Raw genomic sequence first — 26,633 nt, 5'->3', positions numbered from 1 at the left:
TAAATTCAATCAATTCATTTTCACGATTTCTGGATTCATGACAAGGGATTATGGATAATAGTTCATGGAAATGCATGAAAAGCAAATAGATAATTTATATATAGGCAACTTGTTATATTTGAAAGAAAAGAATATTGCATATGGGTTTGAGTGCATGATTAAGATTGGTAATGATAAAGACATCATTTGTATGAGACTTTTTAGGATTTGTATATTTATAGGTAGCTGTAGGTATAAATATAAAAATAGGTAAGTTTGTGAAGTGTTAAGAATCCCAATTCAATTCAAAAATGAAATAAAATGTTTTGTACATATTTATAATAAATTTGAAGTTATTGTCAAGGATGACGGATTTGACGATTCACAAAGTTGTTAATCGCTGATGGTTGGTCCAATACATCCACTAGATCCACTAGATCCACTAACCACTTCTACACTTGTACAAATAAATTCTTATGTTATACCTACAAATATCAATTATGAAACATTTGTGTAATCAATTTTATTTACTGATGCTCATGCTACTGATACGACTGAACGCGTGTTCGATTGCGCATCGCATCATATTCATACCTAATTCTTACTCAATTCTTATTTCTTACATCTCTTTTTTTCATTGTTTTTCATTCAGATCACCTGCATTGCACTTATCCAATCACTTTCTGCTACAAACTTATACTTTTCGTCTCGAAAATTAACATTCAATATTTTAATTTTTTCGTGAGATAAACAGAAATTTTCACTTCGGGAAAATTCGGTGAAGTCATAACATTTTGAGAATGCATAATTTTTCAAAAAATATCTCTTAGAATAATTTTTTTTAAATTACATCATTTGAGAGTACAAAAAATTTTAGATAAAAAAGGTACGCACGTGAGAAGTTATACTTCTTTAAGAATAACAAATATAATAATTTATAAATAATGAAAACAAATCAGGCATACACACTACAGTTTAATTTAACATAGTTCTAACCGGGTGTCCCACAACCATATCTCATTTGTAGGATTAATGAAGATTCATAAATGGGTCTAAAAATAAATTTTAAACTAAACGCGACGGTTTGTGATTGTGACTAATTTCACGTTGGCATGTTGAACGGTTCTAAAATGGCGATTCCATACATTGATTGAACGGTGCAAGTTACTTGATCAAAAAGTAAGTAATTGGTTTAACATCTGAAGGTCTTACTCATCTTACTCATTGCTTGTATTGCTTGTTATTTAATACATGTATGTAATTCATATTCGTCACATAATATCGGATTATCTTTATCAGATAAAACACGTAATAGACAATACACTTATCATATCAAACAGATTCATGGTTAATCAATCAATCCAATTGAATCACCTCACCTCACCTCACCTTCACCACACTTTCAATTCTTAATCGCGCCTTTCTTTATTCTTTATCTAAATTATAGTTTAACGTCAAATTATCTACCAAAATCAAATTTTGCTCCAAATTATATTTTATATATTTAAAATGCAGTGCAGCTCTAATCAGAGTGAGTGAATGAAACCGGAAATATCTAATTTCGATGCCGGTTTCACTCGATTTTCAGCCCAACAATATTCTTTTTTTTCAGAAAAATCTCGATTTTTCACCCATAATTCATAATACTCATGGTCCAAAAAAAGCCATTTTCATATTCTTATCGGCCCTTCTTTGCTGTTTATTCAAAATGTCGCACGAGTATCCGGGTAAAGATCAGAATCATAAGAAAATAAAAATATTAAATTTCAGTGAAATTGTGCAAATTTAGTCATTTGTATGTAAATGAAATGTATTTCCATGAAAAAATAACGGTTTCCGTAAAAAACAAATAATTTATTTATGTAAAATTCATTAAAAAAAACCGATTTATTTTTAGAATTCTATGGAAATCATAGAGACAGGTCATTTGATTTCTACATTCATATAAATATCTTACGAGTTCCGATTATTTCAAAGTATAACGTATCGACAATTCTGTGATATCTCTAAGGTTATAGATAGACACAGCCAATATTATTGAGTCAATATCGATATTGAACATATATCCGTCTGCGTCTAGATCTGATGAAATAAAAAATTAAAACGATTGAATTTATATTTGCCTTCACCCTGGTGGATACTAAATGACGTCATCACCATCACCAGTTAAATTACATAATTGACATGTAAATACCGGAATTGGAGGACTAGTTAATAATAAAAAAACAATAATTTTGGGAATTTCCAAAATAAAAAATTTTACAAAAAAATGATTGACATTAAATCAAGTTGATGATGACATTGATGTAGTGATGTATATAGGTACATTGTAATGAAAAAAATGGTTTGTTCAAAAATTAACTTCTTGCTCTTAATGATTTTATATTTAAAAATTTTAAATGAAATGTGTTTGAGACGGTAGCTTTGTCTCGTTTTTGGGTAACTAACTCAAATATATAAAAATCCATCTTTCAGCGATTGGATTAGTACACTTCTTTTCTGAAAATCTTCTGAAAAATATCGATATTGATATTGGCTTTGAAGCACTATTTCAAAAACTTCTTTTTCAATCGTCAAAAGAATTCTGGAAGTAATTTCAGGACAAAAAAAAACCTTATAAGCGGAGTTTTATTAAATTTTTGAAGTTATACTTCTTTAAGCGTGTTATGAAAAAATAATGAAAGTGGATTTTTATGATGCGTCCCGAATAATTGATTTCGATTTTCTTGTCTTATCGATATCCCAAATAATCTCAAACTACAATAGATTCAAATTACACGATGAGAACTTCATAAAAATAAATAATTTAGTAATTTTGAATGACGTTTCACGTCTGACTTGACGTCTTGCAAAATAAATTTGTTTTTTCATCAACAAAATGCAAATATAGTAGAAATCGGTTATAACGACGAACTACTTATTACTACCCGCCGATAATAATAAGGTACAAACTGAATTCAATTAAAAATACATTTATAACAACATAAAACAAAAAAAACGATACTTATATCTTAACGCTTATAGAGTTCAAACATTTAGAATCAGTTATCAATTACGCCTAAACTACATTATTTGGAACATTATCTTATACATGTATATTATTACTCCATGATTCCCTTCTCATTTTCAACATGTTAATTTTTACAGATGCTCTCCTCATTCTCTAAGACATATAAATGACGTAAAAACTTTGATTTTTCTTCGAAAATGAAGATTTAAAATGAAAGTGTTAGTTAATTAGCCTGCCGCTGATTGCCAACTAATTTCTCTCCGAAAATAACTATTCCAGACTGATAAAAGATAAAGAACCGGATAAAAGAAGTATGATTGTGGATGGCTTGAATGTCGTTGTCGTGAAAGAGGTTTTGACTGTAAGTGGACAGACAACAATTTCAATAAAATAAATTTGATTGTAATGAGTAAGTAATAATAGTTTTTGACATGAAATAAAAAATTTCTGTAATTTCCAAGGAAATAAGTAAAAATCGGTGACAAAACATGTTTTGTCCTTTCCTTTCAACGTTTCAACGTATGATGTATGACGTATCTGAATGTTAATATCCGGGTATTATTTTTGTAGCTACTGGAATTTAAAAAAATAATTCTTCTTAAACTTTTATTTGAATGCGTAATTTATTTAAATAAATTTATATTTCTGAATTTTAAGTAAACGATTGTGATGCAAGTAATGTAGCTGTCGCGAATGGATTGCGTAATCGTAACCATTGTTAGTCTGTGTCAGTCCTCAGTCTTCAGTCGCACTCATAGCTGATTACCAGTGATCATTGAAGGAAAAAAGCAGTTTAAGGTCGTGTTGGATTGAATTTCTTTTTGAATTCAAACTTGCTCACCTAAATAGTTTTTAAATAAAATTACCCGCATTTAAAATACAGTAAAACCTCGATAACGTAAAAATGCATCAATTCAATCCAAATAAACTTTTTCCTTCACTTCCTATTTGGAAACTTTTTATGGAATAGGTTTTTGACCATTAATAATAATACAAATTATAGAAGAAGATAGAATGTTAAAATGTAAAATTTATGGCTTTTACAAAACAAAATCTTTAAATTTAAGAGGAAAATTGATGAGATTTTTTATTCTATTGCTAATTTGTTAAGTAAGCAATTAGTAAGAACTTAATTAAAATAGGTAAACAGTAAATCACTGTATTCATTACCTAATTATAGATAACTTGATTTGTCATTTGATTACCTGTACAATTAGTTACTTACATATGCGTACGCAAGCTTGGGGCGGAGAGGCATTTACCTCCTTAGTACTTTTGAGATTCTAACGATACAAATATAAGGTCTTTTAGAAGTATACAATAAATAAACAAATGAATACTCCGAATTAAATCGGGCGGCCGTGTGCTACTCGCAACACTGCGCCTATTTTGTTATCGAAATATTTAATTGACAGAAATTAAACTAGGAGCTGATTTTTGTTCTGTTTTTCAATAAAATCACTGTTCTCCGAGAAAAATGGAAGTTCGTTCACTAAAAGCTTTACTTTTGAATACCTACTAATACAATAATTACTGGTAACATAGGAATTCTTGCAACCGTGTCTTACAATATAATTAAGGGTGGTCAGTTAATCATTAAAAAATTTCAGCCTGAAAAAGCTATGCGAACCGGATTCTGAAAAAAGAGCTGGGAGCGCCTATGGCTACATATTATTTATATTAATATTATTAACATTAGCAAAATAATTTTTGGTGGTGAAATAGCCAGTTTCAGTGTCATCAAAATTTAAAATTGAATAGAGAACTTCCGGTTTTATTCTGTAAAGATAAATTGTATAGTTTATAAAAATAATTTTTATTTCAATAATAGGTAGTTCAATTCAATTCAATAGAATGAAATCCTGAAAAACCAGCTTAAGGATCATGATTCATCAATTGGAAAGATTTTTCTATTTTTTTGATTTCATAATACATATCTATACATCTATAATTATTTTATTTTACAAAAATTTAATTTATTACATTTACATTTACATTTGTAATTGAATCATTCAATTTATGTAAAACCATCAAAATTAGTTTTTTGTATGGAATGTACAAACAAGAAATGATCATAACAAAATTTTGTACATGAATTTCCCGGTTCCACACGATTAAGTAATCTTCTAAGAATACTTAACTGAAAACCAGGAATTTAAATTAGTTAATAAGTATTTGATTAATACTTAAATGTAGCTTTTATTGCAACTAATCCCATACTAACATCATCTAACAACTCTTTGCTTAGGAAATTCAAATTTACCTGAAATCCTAAAGCAATTGTTTGTATTGAAATACGTACCTACGAGCTCGATTCGTGCGGAATTCCGTTCCCGTAGTTACCGGGACTCGGTAACTACGTAACCTGTACCTGTACCTACCTGTAACTAACCTGTACCTGTGGCTAAAGACAACAAACAACAAATTTCTTGTAAAATTGTTCAAAAAATCACAAGTTGTTAAATTAATATTAGGAGAAAATGTTTAAAAATAGTAATTATATGTTTAGAGAATTAGGAGGACATCTGTCACAATAACTCAAAAACGAAAAAAGATATTGAGCTGTAATTTGTTTATTTTGTGCTCAGAACATAAAAAGAAGGGCAGATGTCTCTCTTCGGCGATGCCCATGATCTTGGTCGCATTTCTTGTGAATTCTTGGCGTACACTCTCTGCAACTGCAACAGTCACACGCCACACTAACAGTCTTAGAATAAACAAATCTTAAGACTGAAAAACATTGGTGGTTGGTAAATAATATGCGATGCGACCTTGATAGTAAATCATTTTAGAAATATTACTTTTTATTTTAATAACATACATAAATATATGATTATTTTGTAATAAATAATCATAATAATTTTAATAAATAATAACCTATTAACTATTATATTAACTAATCTAAGATTTATTATTTTGTTTTTATTCATATACATATTATTTATTATATGTATAAATTGTTTTTATATTTTTATAATATTATGTTGTTTGTTAAGTTACCAGCCCAGCTTACCATTCTTTTTACAGAGATCATACGGTTTGTGTCATTGCTTTAGTTTTATTAATTCAAACATAGATGCTGCTACCATGTGGTCTTTTTATAATTTTACTTATATTAATAAAAGGGTTTTTCAATAAGATTGATACTTTTTAAAATTCAAATAAAAACGAGTTAAAACAATCAATTGACTGAGTTAATTGTTGAAATACCATGTATAATAAGTGTTGAGTATTAGTGTTTGTATTTTTTTTTATAAATTAGAAGAGTTTAAAAACACAATAACTTTCATTGAACATTGTTGGGTTCTAACGGGATTTTCATAAAGTTTTCCACACTTTGTTCATACTCTGTGAGAACTCTACACCTAAAACTCCACGTTTCTATTGCTAAAATAACTCTGAGACTCCATCGATACGTCAAGTTTGAATCGAGTATTTTCGAAATTTCGTTCCTTAATCCGCTGGAGATTATAGTAATTACAATACAAAAATCGAATAGAGTCTTCTGTTAACGAAGCCGTGTTTGATATTTTCAAAATATTTTGTTCACAACAAAATTTTGATGACTAAGCTTTAAAATAAAGCTCAATAAATTTGGATACGTTCAATTTGATTTGTATTAAAATTTAAAAAAGTATCATTCTTATTGAAAAACCTTACATGTAAAAATGTGTGATGAATAATGATATTTAGGGATAAAAATAATAATTACAACAAAAAATAAAGAAATAATATTAAAAATAGAAAAATCAATTTTGCATGTTTCCATATGAAAAACGCATATTTGCATAAATTTTGATGACATTGGCTGATAAATATAAATTTCTATTTTTAATAAACTGTTGCTTTTTTATAAAAGCAATTGGAACTATGTTCTTTATCGCACGTTATGATTTGTTTGCTGGTCGGGAGGTAAAATTAAAAAATGTACAACAATTTAAAACGACCCCAAAATCCAACGATCGCGATGTGTTTTTTACCTAGGAAACTAAAACTTATTTAATCGATTCAACTTGCCATGAAACTTGAGAATATTCTGAAAATGATTTACAATCCGTCAATTTATAATTCTTGTTCAAAGTTTATGTTCTTAGAAGTTGGGTTTCTTTAAAAAACTCTACCGTTCGTAGTTTTTGGGATAGTTTATTTTTCTCTAGTTTTCACATCCAATTAGAATATTTTTATTAAAAAGCTTTAAAACATAAAAGAAAGCAGAGTATTATTAATATTTTTAGTTAATTTATAATTTATAAAGATATTCTTTTGAAATACAAGAAAACTTTTCTAAGCACCGCATCGCATCGCATCAAGGGAATGCAATTATTTTAACTTCTTTTTAAGTTTTTTATGCCCATACGGTATTACCATTTCATAACCATTACCATTGCATATATCACAATCACCCCCTCATCTCCTCATCCCCTACCCTACATCTACGATCTACTTCTCTAATACTATTATCTGCACTGAAAAACTGGATAATGCTTTTCTTTTTAAGCATTAATAAGCATGCATACCTATATAATATCAAAATATAAATAAAAGCTCGTGAGCACTAAAGCTCCAGCTCCATCGATAAAGTCAAATTTTTTTTGCATAAACAGAATCTGTGATAAGTTTTCTGAATGATTAAAACTTTTTTAAAGCTCATACACTGATTAATTTTTGTACAATTAACATTCTTGTGAGTTCTTAAGTAAATAATGAAAAATAATTTTCTTTTTGAGAAAAATAAAAATTGATACATGTTTGAAGATGTCTAGTCATTTTTTTTTCGTATTTACATTTTTTATGAATACGTTATTTATATTTTGGTTAAAATGTAAAAACTAGACTAAATACAAATTGAAGAATTAAAAACTGACGGTTTCAGTGGTTTCAAGAGACTGAAGAAGACTGAAGAAGTATTTAAAATGTATATGATGGCTAAGTTCTGTTTCAGTTCAATTAATTATTTTTTAAACTAAAACGTAGGTAATTGATGATTTTGGAATGTGTGGTTAAAGTCACCATCAAATACACACCTGGTCATAAAATTTCGACCAATATATTGACTTGGATAATAAATGAATGAATGATGATTCATCAATGTCGAAACTATATAGAATCCATTTGAAATAAAATGGGAGAAAGTTCTATATTGAACGTTGAACGTCTAAAGACGATTTTTATTTATTTCTATATTCAACAAAAAAAACAAAAAAAAAAACAACAAAAACAAAAACAAAATGCCAATCCCTGTAAAACTAACAGGAATATAGGGAACAGAATTGATATAAGTGTTGTGATGTGTGGTACACAAACATTATACAGTATTATATCGTAACGAACATATGAGAGTTATTTAGGAGCATGCTCAGAGTATATCTAGGACTAAACACCGAACACCAATATTTGTATCCACATATATACATTCTACAGGGTCATCCAGTCACAGTAGCATCCAGTGCCGTAACGAGTTTAACTAGTGACTAGTGTCCGGGGCATACCTTATTATGCCTTTTAAAATACTTTTTTTGTGCCATACCACCTCCCTTCCCCTCTTCGAAAACCATTATTATATATAAAAAATACTCGCAGATTAATTTATAAGTAAGTCATAGGCTCAAGCTAGACTTTTTTGAGATAAAGAATGTAGTTGAGACAACAAGACAAGATCTCACAGCTATCATTATTCCGAGACTGTGAAAAAAATAAATACAAATCTGTCGACAAATCCATGCGCGTTGAAAATACCTTAACACACAGGGGATTATCTATAATCGCACCTTTTAACTTTTAAAGAGCCAGTGTATCCCTGGGATACCTCAACTTTTGGCTCAAGGAAGGGAGAGCAAAACAGGAGCTTTTGATTAAGAAGGAGCTAATTAGTTGTAATGAATTTTCGAAATAGGGAGTAGGAAGTACCACAAACTAATTAAAGAATCTTTCTAAATCAATATCGGTTCATTATCAAAAAAGTTAGTTTTAAATATAGGTATGTACCTTTATTTATTTCTTGCACTATTATGTGACTACTGAATATGGATGAAGGATGGTTACAACAAACTTGTAACACGCTGTACATTGTAGTGTAGTGTAAATCTATCTGTATATATGTATTATATGTATATTCGAATGTTCGTTAAATATCGTGTAACGACGAATGTGGCGTCGGCGTCGGCGTCACACAGCACAGCACAGCACAGCACAGCACAGCAATGGCATCGTTATCGTTTGGCGTCGAACTGAACATAGCATAGGTATATCGTGTTGAAGTCATCATATCGTAAAACAGTGTTGTTGAGACATTTCAAACGTAACGTAACGTAACGTAACTGAACGTTAGCGTAATAATAGTGACTATAGTAGACATACCCTTACTATTACTTATTACTTATTACTTATTACTTATTACTTCAGATATTTACTTTTACGTTATTATACAAATCATCTTTTTTTAATCCATAAATCTATTTTAAAAACACCAACACCAACACCAAGACAATGTATTTAATAGTTTGATACATCGATATAGTTCGATACATCGCTAATCAAAGTTTTTAAAAAGTACTCGCGTGTGGCCTCAAAGTGATTTTTTATTTGTTTTTGTTTTTTTTTTTTGATTTTTTTGTTTTGTTTAAGAAACTTTAACTGAACAGTGTTTTTTTTTTAGTTGCTTTTTTTTATAGTGAAGTTTTGTGCATTTTTTTGGGTGAAGTGTTCAAGTGACTTTTTGGAAAATCTTTTGAAAATTATGGTGGTAAATATTGTTTTTTCATCAAATGTGTGTTTGTTTTAAGCGCCATCAAAATATTTAAGTTCATTTGTCATGCGCATTATATATTTGCGTTCCTCTAATTCATGCGTACAATTTACAATTCAAATGCATATTTTGGCAACATAACTATTCATTTTTTACTGGAGTAATTATTCCAATGGACCAAATTTGACAGTTCTTGTGGTTTTAAACTTTATTTTTTTTCTCATAAAATTTCAATTGTATATAAATTTTATTGAAATCCTTTTTGACGATTATTTCTCCGATACCTAATTCCTAATTGTGATAAGTATATTGTAGATAAAAATTCATGCGCATAACTCAAATAATTTGATGGTTTTAAATGTGTTCTTTTGGTAGGGTATGCTAAAAATAAAATCAAACTGTATTTAATAAAAATGTTTAATTAAAATAATTATAATTATAACCAATTTCGGAAAATGATTATGATTATGACGAATAAGAATATAAATATCGAAATATAATTGAGAAAAACTTTTTGAAACAAGAAAAATATTTTGAAGAAAACATATTTATGCGAAGAAGCAATTAAACTGTCAAATAATTGATAATATCCCAATTGGAAAATCAAGATGCGTAGTGAAGATACGGGACGGGAAATCTATGTAAACATACTCACTTGTTTTGTAATATTCAAATGTACCTACGATATCTACGGACGATGTCGATCTAAACTCCACTCAAAAGTTTTCTCATTTCAAAAAGAATGAAAATTGTGTTACGAAAAACAATTTAGTTGATGTAACTTTTAATAAGTTTTCCGTTTTGTTCTGTATTATAAAATCAGTTTGACTAATTTATATTAATTTCTGATTATTGTCATAAATAAATAGTTTAAAAAATATGCTTAATATTTTTAATATACAAGAGAGGGGTGGGAGGAAGAGGAGGTGGTATAACTAACAGTGTGTCGAACGTTCGAAGATGCTGTATAGACAAGCGCATACTTACATTAATTAAGATGAAATGAGGTTATACACGAAAGAAGATAAAAAAGTTATCGTTGAGTGTGAGAACTTTGAATGATGTTTGAATGGTTCAGTTGTGGGATTTTAAAGACACCAATTCAAAGATTTGGGTCTCTGTTTCTTGCATTTTATTAAGAACTAAAAACAGAAATATCCAGCATATTTGGTGATTGAATGGACTGCTTTCAAGATATCTTAAATCACAGCAAAAAATCTATCTTCATTCTTATAGATTTTAAGATATATTAAAAAAAAAAAAAAAATACCAGTGAAATTATCTTGAAATTTTTTTCTGAACTTAATAGGAAATTTGTAGTACACATATGTTCATATGCTTAAAAAAAGCATTTCTTGACTCAAGAAATATTTCAAGAAGAAATTTACTTCTGGCATCATACAAAATTTGCCTCTTGTGCTAACAAATTATCTTTTTTCTTTTGCTTTCAATTATTGTTACAAATTATGGATTCATTGAATTTATTCGCTTCGTGTTCATTGAGATACAAATTTTTAGATTCGTTTTTAATAATTTTAAAGTTGGCAAAAGTCAAGTGAATAGTTAAGACATAATAAGTAAATCTAGCTTTTTGTGCATTTGTTCATTCAATTGGAAGTAAAATGATCTTTATAGAAAAACGAACCACTTTTCTTAGATTTATTGGAAAATTTTTTTCGGGGAGTGCGTTGATTTCGCAGAAACAATTATACGAAATAACAATTTTGATTCCAAAAATCTTAAACAATTTTGGGTAACACTTTTCAGTTTGTTTTTGTCTAAATTGTAAGGTCTGCGGAATAACGTTTCGAACAATAAATGTTACTTGAAATCAATAACAACTTTCTGAAAGTGTTCATATATCGATTACCAGTTATAGAGTAGAGTGAGCTTTTCATTGAGTTCGAAAAGATAGGTCACGAATTCAATAATACAAACTGGCTGTTGAAATGATAAATATGAGATACAGGTCGAATTTGCTCTACAATTATTTGAGTTAGCTCTAGCACGAGCATTAGCACTAGCAGTAGGATGCGGAATCCTTAGTAAAATTGTATGAAAAAAAGTTTGGGAAACAGCTTTTCATTCTTGAAGTTTGATAGTGTGTATGTGTATGTGTATGTGTATAAGTGTATGGAAGTGTATGGAAGTGTATGGTATTCGTTATTTTGAGTATGAGCAGAGAAACAAACTTCTTTAAAACAGCTATTTTCTTAAATGGCATCTGATGTGATTTTTTTTAAAAGTTTTTCTTTGAAATAAAAGCCACTAACAAAAATCTTTACAATTTCTTGAAAGATATTTTATGATCTGTAATTTTCTTTTACGATTTTTCACTAAAAAAAATGTATTTGCATAATGAAAATGAAACATGCGTAATAGATTTTTATATTCCATTTCCATTTCTTAAACGAATTTTCTGAAAAAAAAATGAAGTTACTGTTAGTTTAATTGGTAGGTATTTTCTGGCGTTTCTTGAAATGCCAATCGAATCGATTTAATACTTGATTTTGAAATTTGAAAGGTCAATATCTTGAAAAAGTAAAAATCGGAGAATTAATCGACAAGAACAAAATTTTGGGGATATTTTTAATCAACCAAGAAATATGTGGTATTTTCGTTAGGATCGAGTAAAATAGAATTGAAGTGTTTTTGAATCTTAGAGTACAAATTCAAGCTCATCATCATTCAAACAGTCCTAGTCCTAGTCGAACCGCTTTAAGTAAGACATTTGTTTAAGGTTAGGTAAAAAGTAGCGTAGGAATAAAGTTTTTTATAATAACAAATAATTGAACAATTTTCGTAATCCGTTTATAAAAATAATATTAGTACATACATACAAATACAATCCATTATGTATTATATTTCATTGAGTGGTCCTGTGTCCTGTCATGTAAGCTTTCCTTTTTAAAAAGCTTATTTTTGTCAAAAAAAGGTATTCCTGTTTTTTTCTGCTGATCACTTATTGAATGTAAATGTAAATGTATGTGTGTGTGTGTATACCTAGAGGGCTAACCTATAAAACCTCTAATAGGAAATATTTGATATTTACATGTTAAATGTAATAATAAATATGAATAAAGCTCCTAAGCTTACGTTGTTTTTTTGTGAAAGCTCAATAACTTTTAATGATTGTAATATTTATAAAAGGTACATAACATATTTTATATCATAAAAGATCATTAACGATTAACGATCAAAAATTTAACAACTTTACTTAACTTTACTTTAGAAATAGAAAAGCTTTTTCAAATATTATTTTATTTAAAAGTTTCTTAGCTTTTCATCAAAACCTAGACCTTCCAAGAACATCATTTTGTAATATGTACTTTAATTAAAATTCAACAGAATTGGGATAAAATTTATTCTGTCGCTTTAATTCACTTCTATTCGCATGTTTGCAAAAAAAAGAGAAGATAGATAAAAGTTGTTTAAATCAAATCAGGAAAACAAAATTAACCTTTTCTTCTTAAATTTGGAGGATTTTACCTGTCAGACTACGTAATTTCGAAAACGTTTAAAAAAATCATGTCCACAATATCTGACGCGTAAAAAATTTGTCTCCGAAAGTTCAGAATTTTTCTCCGAAACTATAAGAGATAAATCTGAGAATTGGCTCGTAACGTGGATTTGTTGGCCTACAATGCTTAATTTGGTACTAATTTCTCTCAAAATATTAAAAAGGTAAAAAGAGCAATTTTTCCAAATTTAATTTTCCAAGGTTTTTATCGAAACTATAAAAGATAGAAGGTTGCAAATTTGTGGCAATTTGGAATTTTAATGATGCTAATTTGTATTAATTCCATCCAATATTTATGTCTTAAAATTGGTTTCAGAAACCATAGATTAAAAAGTTTCTAATCAAATATGTTGAAGAGTACTTCTCCATGAAAAAAATACCTCAAAATTGATTGAGATCTTCCACCATGAAAACAATGACTTTCTTTTTAAAAATTGATAAATCTATGTTGGATGAAAAACCAAATGAATAAAAGTTTGACATATCCTACCCAGACATGTGACTTTAAAAAAATTTTTTTATGATAAAACAATGGTGATTCAGATTTGAATCCAAAACTTACTTAATCAAGTAAAAGGTATTCCTGAATATTTAATCTTTATTATTTTTGTGTCCTGTATTGTCCTGCCTGAGTCCCAGTAGTCAGTTTAAAAGGTTATTTACCTTCAATATGGTCACGTTTCAACTCTACTAAATTATACAAAAAAAAAACCCTTAATAAGATTTAACATAAAAATATTTGTAAGAATTTTTGATTAACAGCAAATATATCGACATTACAATTATAGTCAGTTAGCCCTCGCATTTAACGTCTAAGCCTTTTTTTATAAGGCTTAACGTAAAATGAATACGATTCAAAATTAAGGCAGTGGATAGTTTTGTAGAACTGGCTAGCATTTAAAAAACTTTATTACGTCAGAACTATTCTATTTTTGTATAAAAAGATTTCTTGGAGTAAGATAGTAACATAGCTTTAAAATGCGTTTCAAAGCGAACGGTAGTGTGTGGTGTTTGTTTATGATCTATGGGCCAAAATGTAATAAAAATATACACAAAAAGAGGTAATGTAATAAGTATTTGGTTATTGATTGTACGTTTATATATGGATATAAATTTTTACTCATAAATTCCACGAGAATATAGACTTATGCATTGTATTGAAGGTCAACGGAGACACGCGGACACGGTACTACTTTTAGGCATCTCCGGTACATCCGTTTTTAGTTCAAATGAGATGAAAGTCGGTATGTGAAATTGTTTACTAGGTAGATCGATGTTATTGAACAATTGAGGGGGTTGATTTAAACAATTTGGAGAGGACTTGCATGGACAAAAACAGTTTTTTCGACGTTTTTAACCCCATGTTTACACTCTCGTGGAGTTTCCTCGCCAATGATAACTTACCAAAGTTAGCCGAAGTGAAGCTCTCACTACCACACTCGCATCTTACTTCGTAGGTAAGAATTTCATTGTTATGGCTGATATCGAAGTAGCAGATGTTACTGCGCGATAGCTCTCTGTTTATATGTGGGTATCCCAGGACATCTCTCTCTTTTTTAATTTTTGTAATATTAATTGATTGTATTGTATAATAGTTGAGACATAGTAACACATGACGGGGTCAGGTAGTAATAGCACTGATTTTAGCGGTTTTTAAAACTTTGTGCACCTTTCAGTAAGATACACTACAAAAACATCGTAATAAAGAATATCTAATAATAATAAGATAAGAAGCACCTGTACCTTTACCTAATCAGGGCAAAATACGATCTCATTAATGGAGTTCTGCTGCTCGCGAGTTTTTTTTCATATATTTATTATGACTGATGTTAAAAATTTGTTTTGATGGATTGTTAAAAAATTTTGTTAGCTTTAGGTATAGCTGTAGCTATAGCTTTATGTGTGGTGTGTTGTTTGTGTTAGAGTACGTCTGTCTGTTTGTCTGTCTGTCTGTCTGTGTTATGTGTAAAAATAAATAAAAATATAAATATATTTTTATTGATAGTAGTTAAAATAGCCTCTGTTGGCTATATCATATAAATATGTACTAAGTGTACCAGATGTACTAGATGCTCCAACTACTAAGCTTTTGTTGAAGATAGAACATCCGTCATCAGCCATATTTGGTGCATCCTTTTCAATTTTAAATCTAAGCTATGACAAATCTCAAACTTCTAATAAAGCGTTTTGATATATCAATCAATATGTCATCGGGATATTATTATTTTTCTCTTTTTTTCGCTATAATCGATGGAAAATAATTTTAATTAAATTTTATTAGTGGGCGTTATTTTACAATAATTTTTAACCGAATAGAGATTTTTGATAAATTCGAAATTGATATATCTATCAATATTTTCATTCAAAATTTTTCTGGTAAAACGAAAAATTTGCATTTGTTTAAAAAAAATTGTTAAAACGATTGATGTTGGCACTTTGAAATGGGTAGAATTTCAAATTTGGAATCAGCTTTTCTATCAAAAAGATATAAAGAATGGCGAATGGGATGGAAACCGTCGCGTCTTTCAAGAACGCGTGGATGAAGGTGTGGATGTGTGTGAATGAATCAGCCGGTATATAAATATTATATTATAGGTATATAAATATAAATATATATGAAATAATCATATTTCAAGTGAATGGGTTATACTACGCTTTTCGTTTTATATTGAACAAACTCCATCATCATGAAAATGGATGGAAAATGTTGATGGTGACGTTGATGGTGAAATGTTATTTGAGTTGCCTTCTTGTACATTCGTTTCGTACGCGTACCTATAGTTAATAATGTTTTAGGTAGCTTTAGCTGTAGCGGTAGCTCCCTTTGAATAACTCCACTCTACTTGAGCCAGCTCCGTATCGTATTCGTATGTAGGTCTTAAATGTTATTAGGTACCACAATGCATCAATTTACAAATAAATATAGAGAGCTGTGAGCAGAGAGCAAAGAGCTGGCTGGCTCTCTGACAGCAGCCAGCTATTCAACTCAACATTTTAAAAACATAAAAGGAAATGAAAATTTATTCCCAAAGTAAACAGAAAAAATTTTATTATACCTTGAAAGTATCCTTAGGGAGCCTGCTGTAATTATCAGGATATGTGTTCATTCGACGTATTCCTTTGTTTGAATAGTGTGAAAAATAACGGATATAATCTATACTTATGGATATGATTTTGAAAAAATATTTTTCTCTATATAGTACCTAGTTGTATTAGTTTAGTAAATCTGTCACTAGTAAAACTGTCAACGCTATAATAAATACTATCAAAGTAAATTTAAGAACGTTGTCGCTTATTCAATTCACGTCTGGATTCAACTATATGTTCGTGAAAAAGTGCATATTCTAAAATATTTTATGAAATTTAGATGTTGTGTACATTTCTATGTTGAACATGGATGTAACGTGATGTTATGATCCTTAATGAATATGTTTTTCATATAAATGTACCCTGTGGGATATTTCTAGTAATTAGTTCAATTAAAAAGTAAACTTGGAAAAATTGCAATAAAATAAAGAATGCGTTGTTCTTTGAATACAAAACACATTCGTACACACACACTTCTAAGATTTAAATACAAAATGGGTTGAATTGTTCGTAACTGTGCATTATTGTACGCTCTGTTCTTTGCTCACTGTACGTCATGTCAGTAGTCAGTAGACTCTCACGCTGTGTACTCTTTCATGTAATTCAAGCGTAAGCCCATTAAAAAATGTTGGTTCTTATGCGTAAACATTTATACATACAGTAACAGTCTAAACCGCAAATAACGACATTCAATAACTCCACCTACAATTATGGTTCTTTTATCCGAATATTTCTAAATCTGAATCTGATGTTGTTTTAAACTTTGTTCTTAAGTATTTATAATTAGATTCAAAATTAGTGGCTTATCAATTGGTCGTAATATTCGATTCTTTGTTGTTGCTGACCGTTGCAGTTCTCGATGTAAGTGATTTTGACTGTACATATATTATAGATATGTATAAGAACATAAGAAGGAACTGAAGAAGAAAGTGGTACAGTTTAAAGAGTTCACTGACGCGTAACCTATTCACCATTCACCATTCACCAAATGGAGCGAATGGAATGCAACTCATTGGTTGTTTCTGTTTCTGGATCACTCGAAGCAATTCAATATGTTAGTCAATTAAATCTTTTAGAAAACTATTATATTTATTTTTTGTATTTTGTATTGTTTTTAACTGATCCTGCGTTTATTTTCAAGTAGATTTCTTTTCAAATTTTCATTTAATTTAACAATTTTTTGATACATCCAAATATAATAAAAATATTTTTTCCATGGTATTCTTTTCATGGTATTAACTTTATTTAATTGTTTCTCAATTTTTAACATTTTATTCATACAATAAATACATACAGACATTGACATATTGTTTTACGCACAGGTCTTCAGAACTTCTTGCCAGTTCATACAAAACCATTTTTGAATAATTTTGGATTAAAAGTATACACTAAACTATATCAAAATCTGAAACCAAAAATGCTTATGATTTGTTTCAATTTTCAAGGGTAAGAAAATCACAAAAAAATAAGAACAAACTTCCAAATTCAATAAAATTAGCAACTCAATTCATTTAAGTATTGAAATTGAATATGTAAAAGGTCGATGAAATTGAATATGTTAAAGGTAATTATGACTCAAAAAATTTGAAAATCCGTTTAATTTAACGGTTAGTGGGGTTTTTTCATATTTATTACCTAAAAACCGTTGTCAAAAACGATATCCGAACCTGCTGATCAAATTTTCTAATGTGCAAGAGTTTAAGATATTTTGGATCATAATTAATTTCGAAAATTCAAAAAAAGATTGGAATTAGAATCAAAAAAATAATAATTATAAATAATATAGGTATAAATAATTAAATAAAAGAATGAACTGAACTGAAGGAGTGATTTTGAAAATGTTGCAAATAGTTTGAAAGAAATACTAAGCAAATTATGAACAAAGAAAAGAAAAAGAAAATTGAGAGGTAAAGTATTGAATAAATGAAAATTATAATTATTAATGAAAGGCAGCTTTTTCACAGCAACCAACTTTGAAAAGGAAAAACAAAAATTACCATTTAAACTAACAAATGATAAATGAAATAATTACAAATGAAAATGCAGTAGAATATTCCTGCATAGATCAATTATTAAAGAAAAACTGTTGGAAAAATCATTATTATCATAGCAGCATACTTGTACAATGTACATATGCAGTTATACTGTTCTGTTCTGCTCTGTTCTGTTCAGTTATACAGTTTCATTTAAAAATATTCATTAGTAGAAAAGTTCTTGGAAAGTCATGTTAGTTAGAGCTCTGAGCATTGAGCTATATACCTCTGTACTCTAACACTGAGCTCTGCACTACTCTACTCTGTATAGCTCTTTAGTTCAGCTTAGTTTGTGGATGTTATGAAAGTTTTTCGTAAGCGAGTGAAAAATTATTAGATCATTAAATATATACATATTTTGGTTAACGTTACTTGTACGTTCTCTGTATACATAATATATACACATTATTATACCGTACAGGCGGTTCCTTAAATCTTCACACATCACTCATCACATTTCACTCAATTAATAGGCATTTTTAATAACTACCTTTTTGACATTATATATATACAGAAAAAACACATGTTTCTTCACTCAATCAAACATTATATGCTTGAACCAAGAAAGTTTTACTCAAATATGTTATGTGCAACATTTTCGATATTTTATGCGAAAATAATCAAGATGTCGATTCATCTTTGGCATTTTAGTTCTTGGGTCTTTAGTTTAGTTGATGGTCAGGCTTATATATTTCGAGATAAAAGATCGGCTTCCCTTAAATCATCCAATTCTACACTGCTATCTGTGAAATAGTTAACAAAGAAAATACGATCTTTGGGTCAAAATTCATATTTTGAGAAGAAAATTCTGTTAAGAAACTTCACTACAATTTAGTTTTTAAAGTACTCTTCCTATATACGCTTCTTAAAAACTAGAAAAGTATAAAAAAAAGATTTGGAGGTAGTGAATATTGCGTACGTCAAATCTTTGTACAAATCTATATGCGTGGTCAAAATTTTCTTTCGCACGTGTACACTGAAAAACAAAAAAATTAAAATAATGACAACGTCATCCCGCAGTTGGTTAAGTTGGTTATTTAATGAAGTGACTGTGAAATGATTTTAATGAAAGTTATAGAAACGCTTTGTACATGAAATGTATTATAAACAGCATTGTTAGGAAAATATGAGATTTTCATGTTGTTACTAATTAAGACGGAAATTCATATATTAATTTTCATAATACGTACATTACGGTAGTTTACGTAAAAAGTTGTAGATATATTTATACGAACGGAACGTCAAACAATATTTTAATTGTATTTTTACATCATTATATTGTAATGGAATCATTTTCTTTTCCCACCGCTTTCCACCACAACCAACAACCATATCTGCCATATCTGCCATATCTGTAGCTGTGTAGGTAATGTTTTTATCAGTATCAGTATTCTTTTTTTAGATGGAAAACATATTTTGTGATATTAATAGATAGAAAAACCTTTTATCATTATGTTGATGAGTGAAACGCGCTTAAATGAAAATAATTGATTTCATTTTATTTATTTTCCATGTTGCTATAATTTTTCTTTTTATTTTATTATTTATAAGCCATTTTTTTGACGTATCGTTAATTTTAATCACATTTTTTGTTAATAACTAAGTTTGATAATGTAAATATCGTTTTTACAACAGTTAGAAATCTTTTTAATCATTGTCTCCCAGTCCCAAGTCCAAATTCATTTTCTCGGGAATGATTTTTCGATGCTGTTATTCAATTTCCTTCTATTGATTCTACATGTATTTCCCTTGTATAATCAAATCGAAGATAAACATACAAATTTTATTCTTCTAATAAATATTTTATTATATTTATTAGTTAGCTGCACTAACTATTAAGTACGAGTGTTTGGTTATATATTCTGTTTATTTTTACTCCAAATTTAATTCCATAAGTTCTAAAGCTCCAGAGTTCTTTATAGTTACATAGACTGAGCGTCAAACAATTTTAAGCGTGCCAACATCTCAGGTAATTGCCTAGGTCAAATTCATTGTAGATTCGTATGAAAAAATATAAAGTGATACGTGATAAGTACTTTTTAAAGGCAAAAACCGAAAAAGTTCAGTGTGGCTAACAGACCCAAGCAATTCCCTCAGATGTTGGCACGCCTCTAACCTTAAAGAAAGATTGGCGATGCTTAGTCTATGTACTACAATGTCAATGGAATGGATGTAGTTATAAGACAAAGACAAAAATAAAGTTAAATAGATAAAGATAAAGATAGAGATAGACACGTGAAAATTGGAAGAAAGTAAGCTTTTTAAATATGACACAATAATCACGTATGGTTTTGGCATTTCGTTGGATAAATTTCAATTGTTTTGTTACGAATTAAATTAAATATGTACCTACAACTATACAAAATATCCCACAATACACTGTTCTGTTGTTCTGTTGGAGTGGGAGTGGGAGTGGGAGTGAGCACGTACGCATAAGAACATTTAATAACTGGTGGAGAGAGTCAGCAGTGTATCTTTATCTTCATTTACTTCACTTCACTTCTTCATCTGTAAAATTTTATCGGTTTTTGTCATTTTATAAGGATTTCATTAAGGTATTACTAGCGACTTGTAACTACAAATAGTTTTACGCCAGAAATTCTAAAGATATAGTTGTGAACGATAGTTAACATGTAAAGTAACTTTGCAACAAAAAAACTAGATACATATAAATAAACAAATGAGGAGAGCTTTGAAGGCCAGCCCAGTGACGTAGCAAGGGATGGACTAAGTCTAGATGATCATATACATTTCAAATTGAATTCGTATGCAACATTCTTTGTAGGATCTGCTTCTGATTACAGTCCCCTTAAGACATAATTTATTTCAATTATTCTTGTAGGCATACGAATGGTTAAAAAAAATGCAGTAAAACAATTAAAAAAGTGAAGGTGAACAGATTCATGGATCATGGCTATATTTACTGTGAAAGCTTTAAAAAGAAAAATGAATAATGATGTTTTAATTTGGAAAATATAAAAAAATTTGTTCGTTTATTTTTAATAAAATGTTTAAACGATCAAAATATACGAGTGCGAGTGTTGAGTGTTGAGTGTTGAGTATTGAGTATTGTGAATGAATGTTATGTTAGTGTACAGTGTACAGCCAGTGTAGGTTGTAGGTACATTAACAATACCATCAAATGTGAATTCATTGAATATTATTTATTTCGATTTGCATATCATGTTTTGTTATCTCAAACGTGTTTCATTAAACGTGTAGAATGTTATCGATGTTATTGTCAAATATCAGTACGGTACGCTAGCAATAGCAATACGTACATAACCAACCTATATTACAAAGTTAGCTACAGTTAACTACAGTTACAGTTTTACAGCTACCATTCATATCAATGTACATTGTACCTATTAGTGATGGCACGAATCTTCAATTTTGTATATTCGCGAATGCGAATGCGAATGTTTATTTCCAATATTCGCCAATCCGAACGCCATCCGAATGTTAAACAAGTGAAAATAACACATTACATATACATACATACATGTTACACATACATAACTGATATTCCTTTATAATACATGCTATTTAATTTTCGCCCTCACGTGTAAACAGTGATGTGTACGAAAAAATGTTTCAAACAAAAGTTGTTCATTTTTTTATAAGAAACATTTTTCACATTTAACTTTTTGTTGTACTGTCACACAGACAACTGGAAATGGACTAATTAGGTCATTTAATTAACATCTACATCAAAATTTTATTCGAAGCTTCAATATTTTTAAGCGTTACAAATTTGGGACTAAACTTAGCATGTCTTGATATGTATTACATATTTACATTGTATAAGATTGTGCGAATATTCGCCCCGTCACTAATACATTGAATTGCTATTGTTTTACATTACAATTCACAATCGAAAACAAATTCGATTGTCTGACTCTGACTCTAACTCTGACTTTGACTCTGTTGTTATTTGTCAAAATAACAGCAAATACAAAAACTCAAAAATTCGGTATTTAAAAAATAAATAATCTTGTCACAAACATCATCAACATCTTGTATCAAAATTATTACCTTTGGTAACTGAAATACCATAAATCTTGAATAAAAACACGTTCATTTTGGACCTACAGCTACAGCTACGAGTAATTACATAAATAGCTATTTTAGTTATATTCATATTCATATTAATAGCGAGCCATGATTTTTGTATAATAACGAAATAAGAGATTTTGAAAATGTATTTGTTTAAACAAGATAAAAGTTTTGGAGTTATTGAAAAACTTCTTTAATTGTAATCTTAAGAGCAGATCAAAAAATTAATAATATCCGAAAATTCAAAGTTTAAACTCAAATGACTGAGTGACTGAGTGAGTAAAAAACAACAAACGATCGCGCTGCGCTGGGCATTACAAGTAGGTAGTACCAGTACCTATCTATTGTGATATGAATTTTCTTGTATCAATATAACATGAAAATTTCAAAGAAACATGCATTTGTCTGACTGTGAAGATACAAAGAAGTTTTTCAGTGAGGCATCAGTGAAAAGCTATTGAATATATTTGATTTGGTTGTTATGTGAGTATCCTATAGGATTGTAGGAGTTCGCGGGAATTGTAAGAGGGATGGTAGGTTATTCCATCTTAAATATTACTTCTTGTATCTTTTTGACGTTCTCTCGTTTTCTCAGAGAGTGAATTTTCAAATAAAGTGTGTTTGAATAAAAGGTAAATATAATATTCCTTGAATGTTGAATGGTACAGTCAAACTACTAAGTACAGTCATAATCGATTTTTACGATAAATTTGTGTGAATAATTATCAAATGATAATAATCTTGTATCTATATATGTATATTTATATCCCTGATAACTATCAATTAATAATTCTGAGTTTTAAAATTAAAACTAATCGATCAAATACTTTTTTATGAGGAATGAAATAATTTTTGATAGATAACAAATTAATAATTATTAAATGAACACAAACTTTAAGAAAAATCAAACTTGGATCAATTGTTTGAATGAATTCGAATGGTTTGGCTTGAATGTCGTTATAGCCGGGTTTGATTCTAGTTTTACAAGCAAGACCTGCTGTGTGTGTTGTAATTGTGTAGTTTTTAAAGAGTTGAACAAAACATTTGTAGTTTTGTAATGTAATGTAGTAATGTAATATTGTAATATTGTAATATTGTAGATTTGTAGAATTGTAGTTGTACCTATTGTGTGTGTGATGTCGTGAGAAACATATCTTTAAATAAATTATTTAGTATTCGAAATGAAAGCCCATAAACTTGTTTCTTGAATTATAATTTGTATTTGTATCAAAAGAACCTTCTACCCCTTCACTCCTTTACACCTTCCTTACCTTACCGTTAAGCTCAAGCTCCACTTCTTCAAACTACTGCTGCGCTGCTAGCTCTCTGCAGGTGAAATATTATAGGTTTCACTCTACGTCTACGTCTACACTATGCTTTGAACTTGTTTCCTATTTATATCGGATGTCAATCTAGACACAATTCCAAATAATTAAAATTATTTCAAGTAAGTTTCATTCAGGTTTTTATTTTTCTTCTTTAAAACAATTAAATTGGTATTTGCATTAAATTTATTTTTCGAATTTCTTAACAAAATATGAAAAAAACAGTAAGCGAGATGATAAAAAGAGAAATTAAAATTAAAATACGATGCCACAGACAGACACACACAATACACATTCCACCGTAATCGAATAAAACTTGATTGAACGGTTGTACTTTCACAAAATCACTCGTCTATATATCAAATTGAAAAAATGAATATCTTCTACTATATAAAAATAAGTCGGGTTTTCCTTCCTGACACTATAACTCCAGAACGCACGAAACGATTTCGACGATTTAACATTCTTTGGAAAGGTCTCGGGTTCCGTGAGGTTTATAGCATAGAAAATTTAGGAAAAATTTCAACAGAAAATCTTTTTTTACATACAACACCATATTAATGGTGGAAACGCATATAAATAATGCATTATATTAGATGTTACTATGTTATATGTATTTATTTGCGCTCCCACCATATTTATCTAGAATTATGAATAGGAAGGTATTTGAATAGGATTGAGTTATTTTATTATTTATAATTATTCAAGAGATAGTAATAAAGTTTGAGTTAGAAGACGGGCTTACGGGTTGCCTTAGCGGATGGACTGAGCATAGTATAGCTATTAATGAATTGGATCTGCAGATTAGTTAAAATTAATAATCGCTTATCAATAGTTACAATTAAATGAATTGTAGGTGAAACGAGCTTCCACGAGTCATCTAGAGGTATCGATATCGAATTCAATATTCATAGTTAAGACAGAACAACGTCTGTCGAGTCAGCTACTTTGTTATAATTTATATTTTTAAGTTTTTGGTTTTTTCAGTAAAATCTTTGAATGTTCTAAAATGAACACTTTCGTAATATTGGAAAGAAATATTATCAGTTAAAACTTATTTTGGTTGCCATGAAGATTCAGAGATTTTGGGAGGTCGCTTCTTCGAGATATCGTTTATAAATTATAAAAATATTATATAAGTCCAAGCAGAGATCCTAGTGACTCACCATCTTTGTTAATGTATCTTGAATCTAATAGTTAGTTTTTTGTAAGGACACTCTATATACATGTACACATACGACGTGGAATATAACATTGAAGAAAATGTATTAAGGGGTTGGGAATGGTGATGGGGTTGAATGGAGGTAAGCGAAGGTAGCGAAGAAGTAAATTTAACCAGCCAGCATGATAGTGGTAGTGCGTGCTTTAAGTACATATGATTAGTAAAACAAGAAATTCAAATGCGAGAATCAAAGTATGGTTCGCTTGTTAGAAAGTCTAAACGTCTAATTTACGAAAAGTGATTAACAGCACATATGACGTTCTACGAAAATTTTCACAAGCAAATATATATCTATTTAAATACGTATGTACGAATATTAAATACGAGGGAATATCATATTAAATGAGTAAGAATGTTGAGGAATGAGGATTCAAGAGTGGGGGTTGATTAGAGTACATATATATATATATATATACATATATGTGGTATATTAGTTGTAATTCAATTCTTATTACAGAGATAATTCATTTCATGTAGGAATAGAAACGAATGTTTTTAACCCCACCTCAAATATTAGCATGTACCAACCCCTATTCCTACCATACGCAAATCAAAGTATAACACCGAAAATTATAGATATAAATACTAGGAAAATAGACCACTAATTACAATGTAAATGATAAAGGAAATCTACTGTTTTATATATTAAGTTTTATTATTGGTTACGACGCGACGCTTCGAGATCACACCAATAACTTTATTATTGGATAATAGCGTTATGTGACTCAATCTTGACACCAAGAACACTATCAAGTTGACATTTTTATAACGTAGGACCCATCTTATAAACCCTTAGAGATAGGACAAAAGTTTACACGTAAAAAATGTTTCTTATAAAGATATAAACAACTTTTTTTGAAACATTTTATCGTAAACATCAGTGTTTAACCTTGAGGGGAGAAGTTAGGGGCAAATTATATAATACGTCTTATAAAGGAATATCAGTTGTATGTGCGTGACATGTATGAATGTATGGCTATTTAAGAGTGGCTACGGCTTTTTACTTAGATTTGCATACGGCTTTTAAACAATTGCATTATCAACACTGTCTGTCTATACATGGTATTTTAACAATTAAATAAATAACAAAACTCAATCAATTGTTTGTTTTCCCTTGTTTATATAAATATCAATTTTCGAGGTGAAAACATAAACTTTGTAAGTGTAGCGTTCAGGTAAACGTACGTGCCAGTCAGAGTTAGAGTTAGAATTGAAGGGTTGATTGTTGGTTGTTGGTTGTTGGTTGTTAGTCGTTAAGTTTTTGTTTGTATTGTGATAACAAACCGTTAACGTTTTTTAATCCTTAAATAGATTTATTTATGTGTTAACTTTACTTTGTGTTGTGTTAACTGCTATACCTATATCTATCACGATATTTTGTTCTGTTCATTCGTTCTGATTCAAACGTTTCTTTTTATAAAGTGCCAACGTAACGTAGGTTTTTAGTATATTCATAACGTAACTTATAATTATCTATGTTTAGACAAATCAAATCCAACTGTGAACCCAACTCCCATCCCACTCCAATCATTATTTATGGAAGTATTTTCTTTTCACTATTTATTTACAATGCCTACCTAAAAGAGAATCACGATTTTTATTTAACATATGGTCCTTATTGCGTTTGAAAGTAGTTGGTATCGAAGAGATGACCTC

General features: G+C 29.3%; 1 protein-coding gene across 1 annotated transcript in view; it reads left to right on the top strand.

Moving 5' to 3' along the window:
* The first annotated feature begins 9,647 nt into the window (after window positions 1-9,647).
* Window positions 9,648-26,633, top strand: part of LOC123302082 (kin of IRRE-like protein 3) — a 363,766-nt gene continuing 346,780 nt past the window's right edge. The window contains exon 1 of the mRNA XM_044884866.1: window positions 9,648-9,731. The gene's annotated coding sequence lies outside the window, so the exon portion shown is untranslated. The remainder of the gene's footprint in view (window positions 9,732-26,633) is intronic.

This window comes from Chrysoperla carnea, chromosome X (genome assembly GCF_905475395.1).
Source record: "Chrysoperla carnea chromosome X, inChrCarn1.1, whole genome shotgun sequence".
Lineage (NCBI taxonomy): Eukaryota > Metazoa > Arthropoda > Insecta > Neuroptera > Chrysopidae > Chrysoperla > Chrysoperla carnea.
This window is presented reverse-complemented; position numbering and strand designations above follow the sequence as displayed.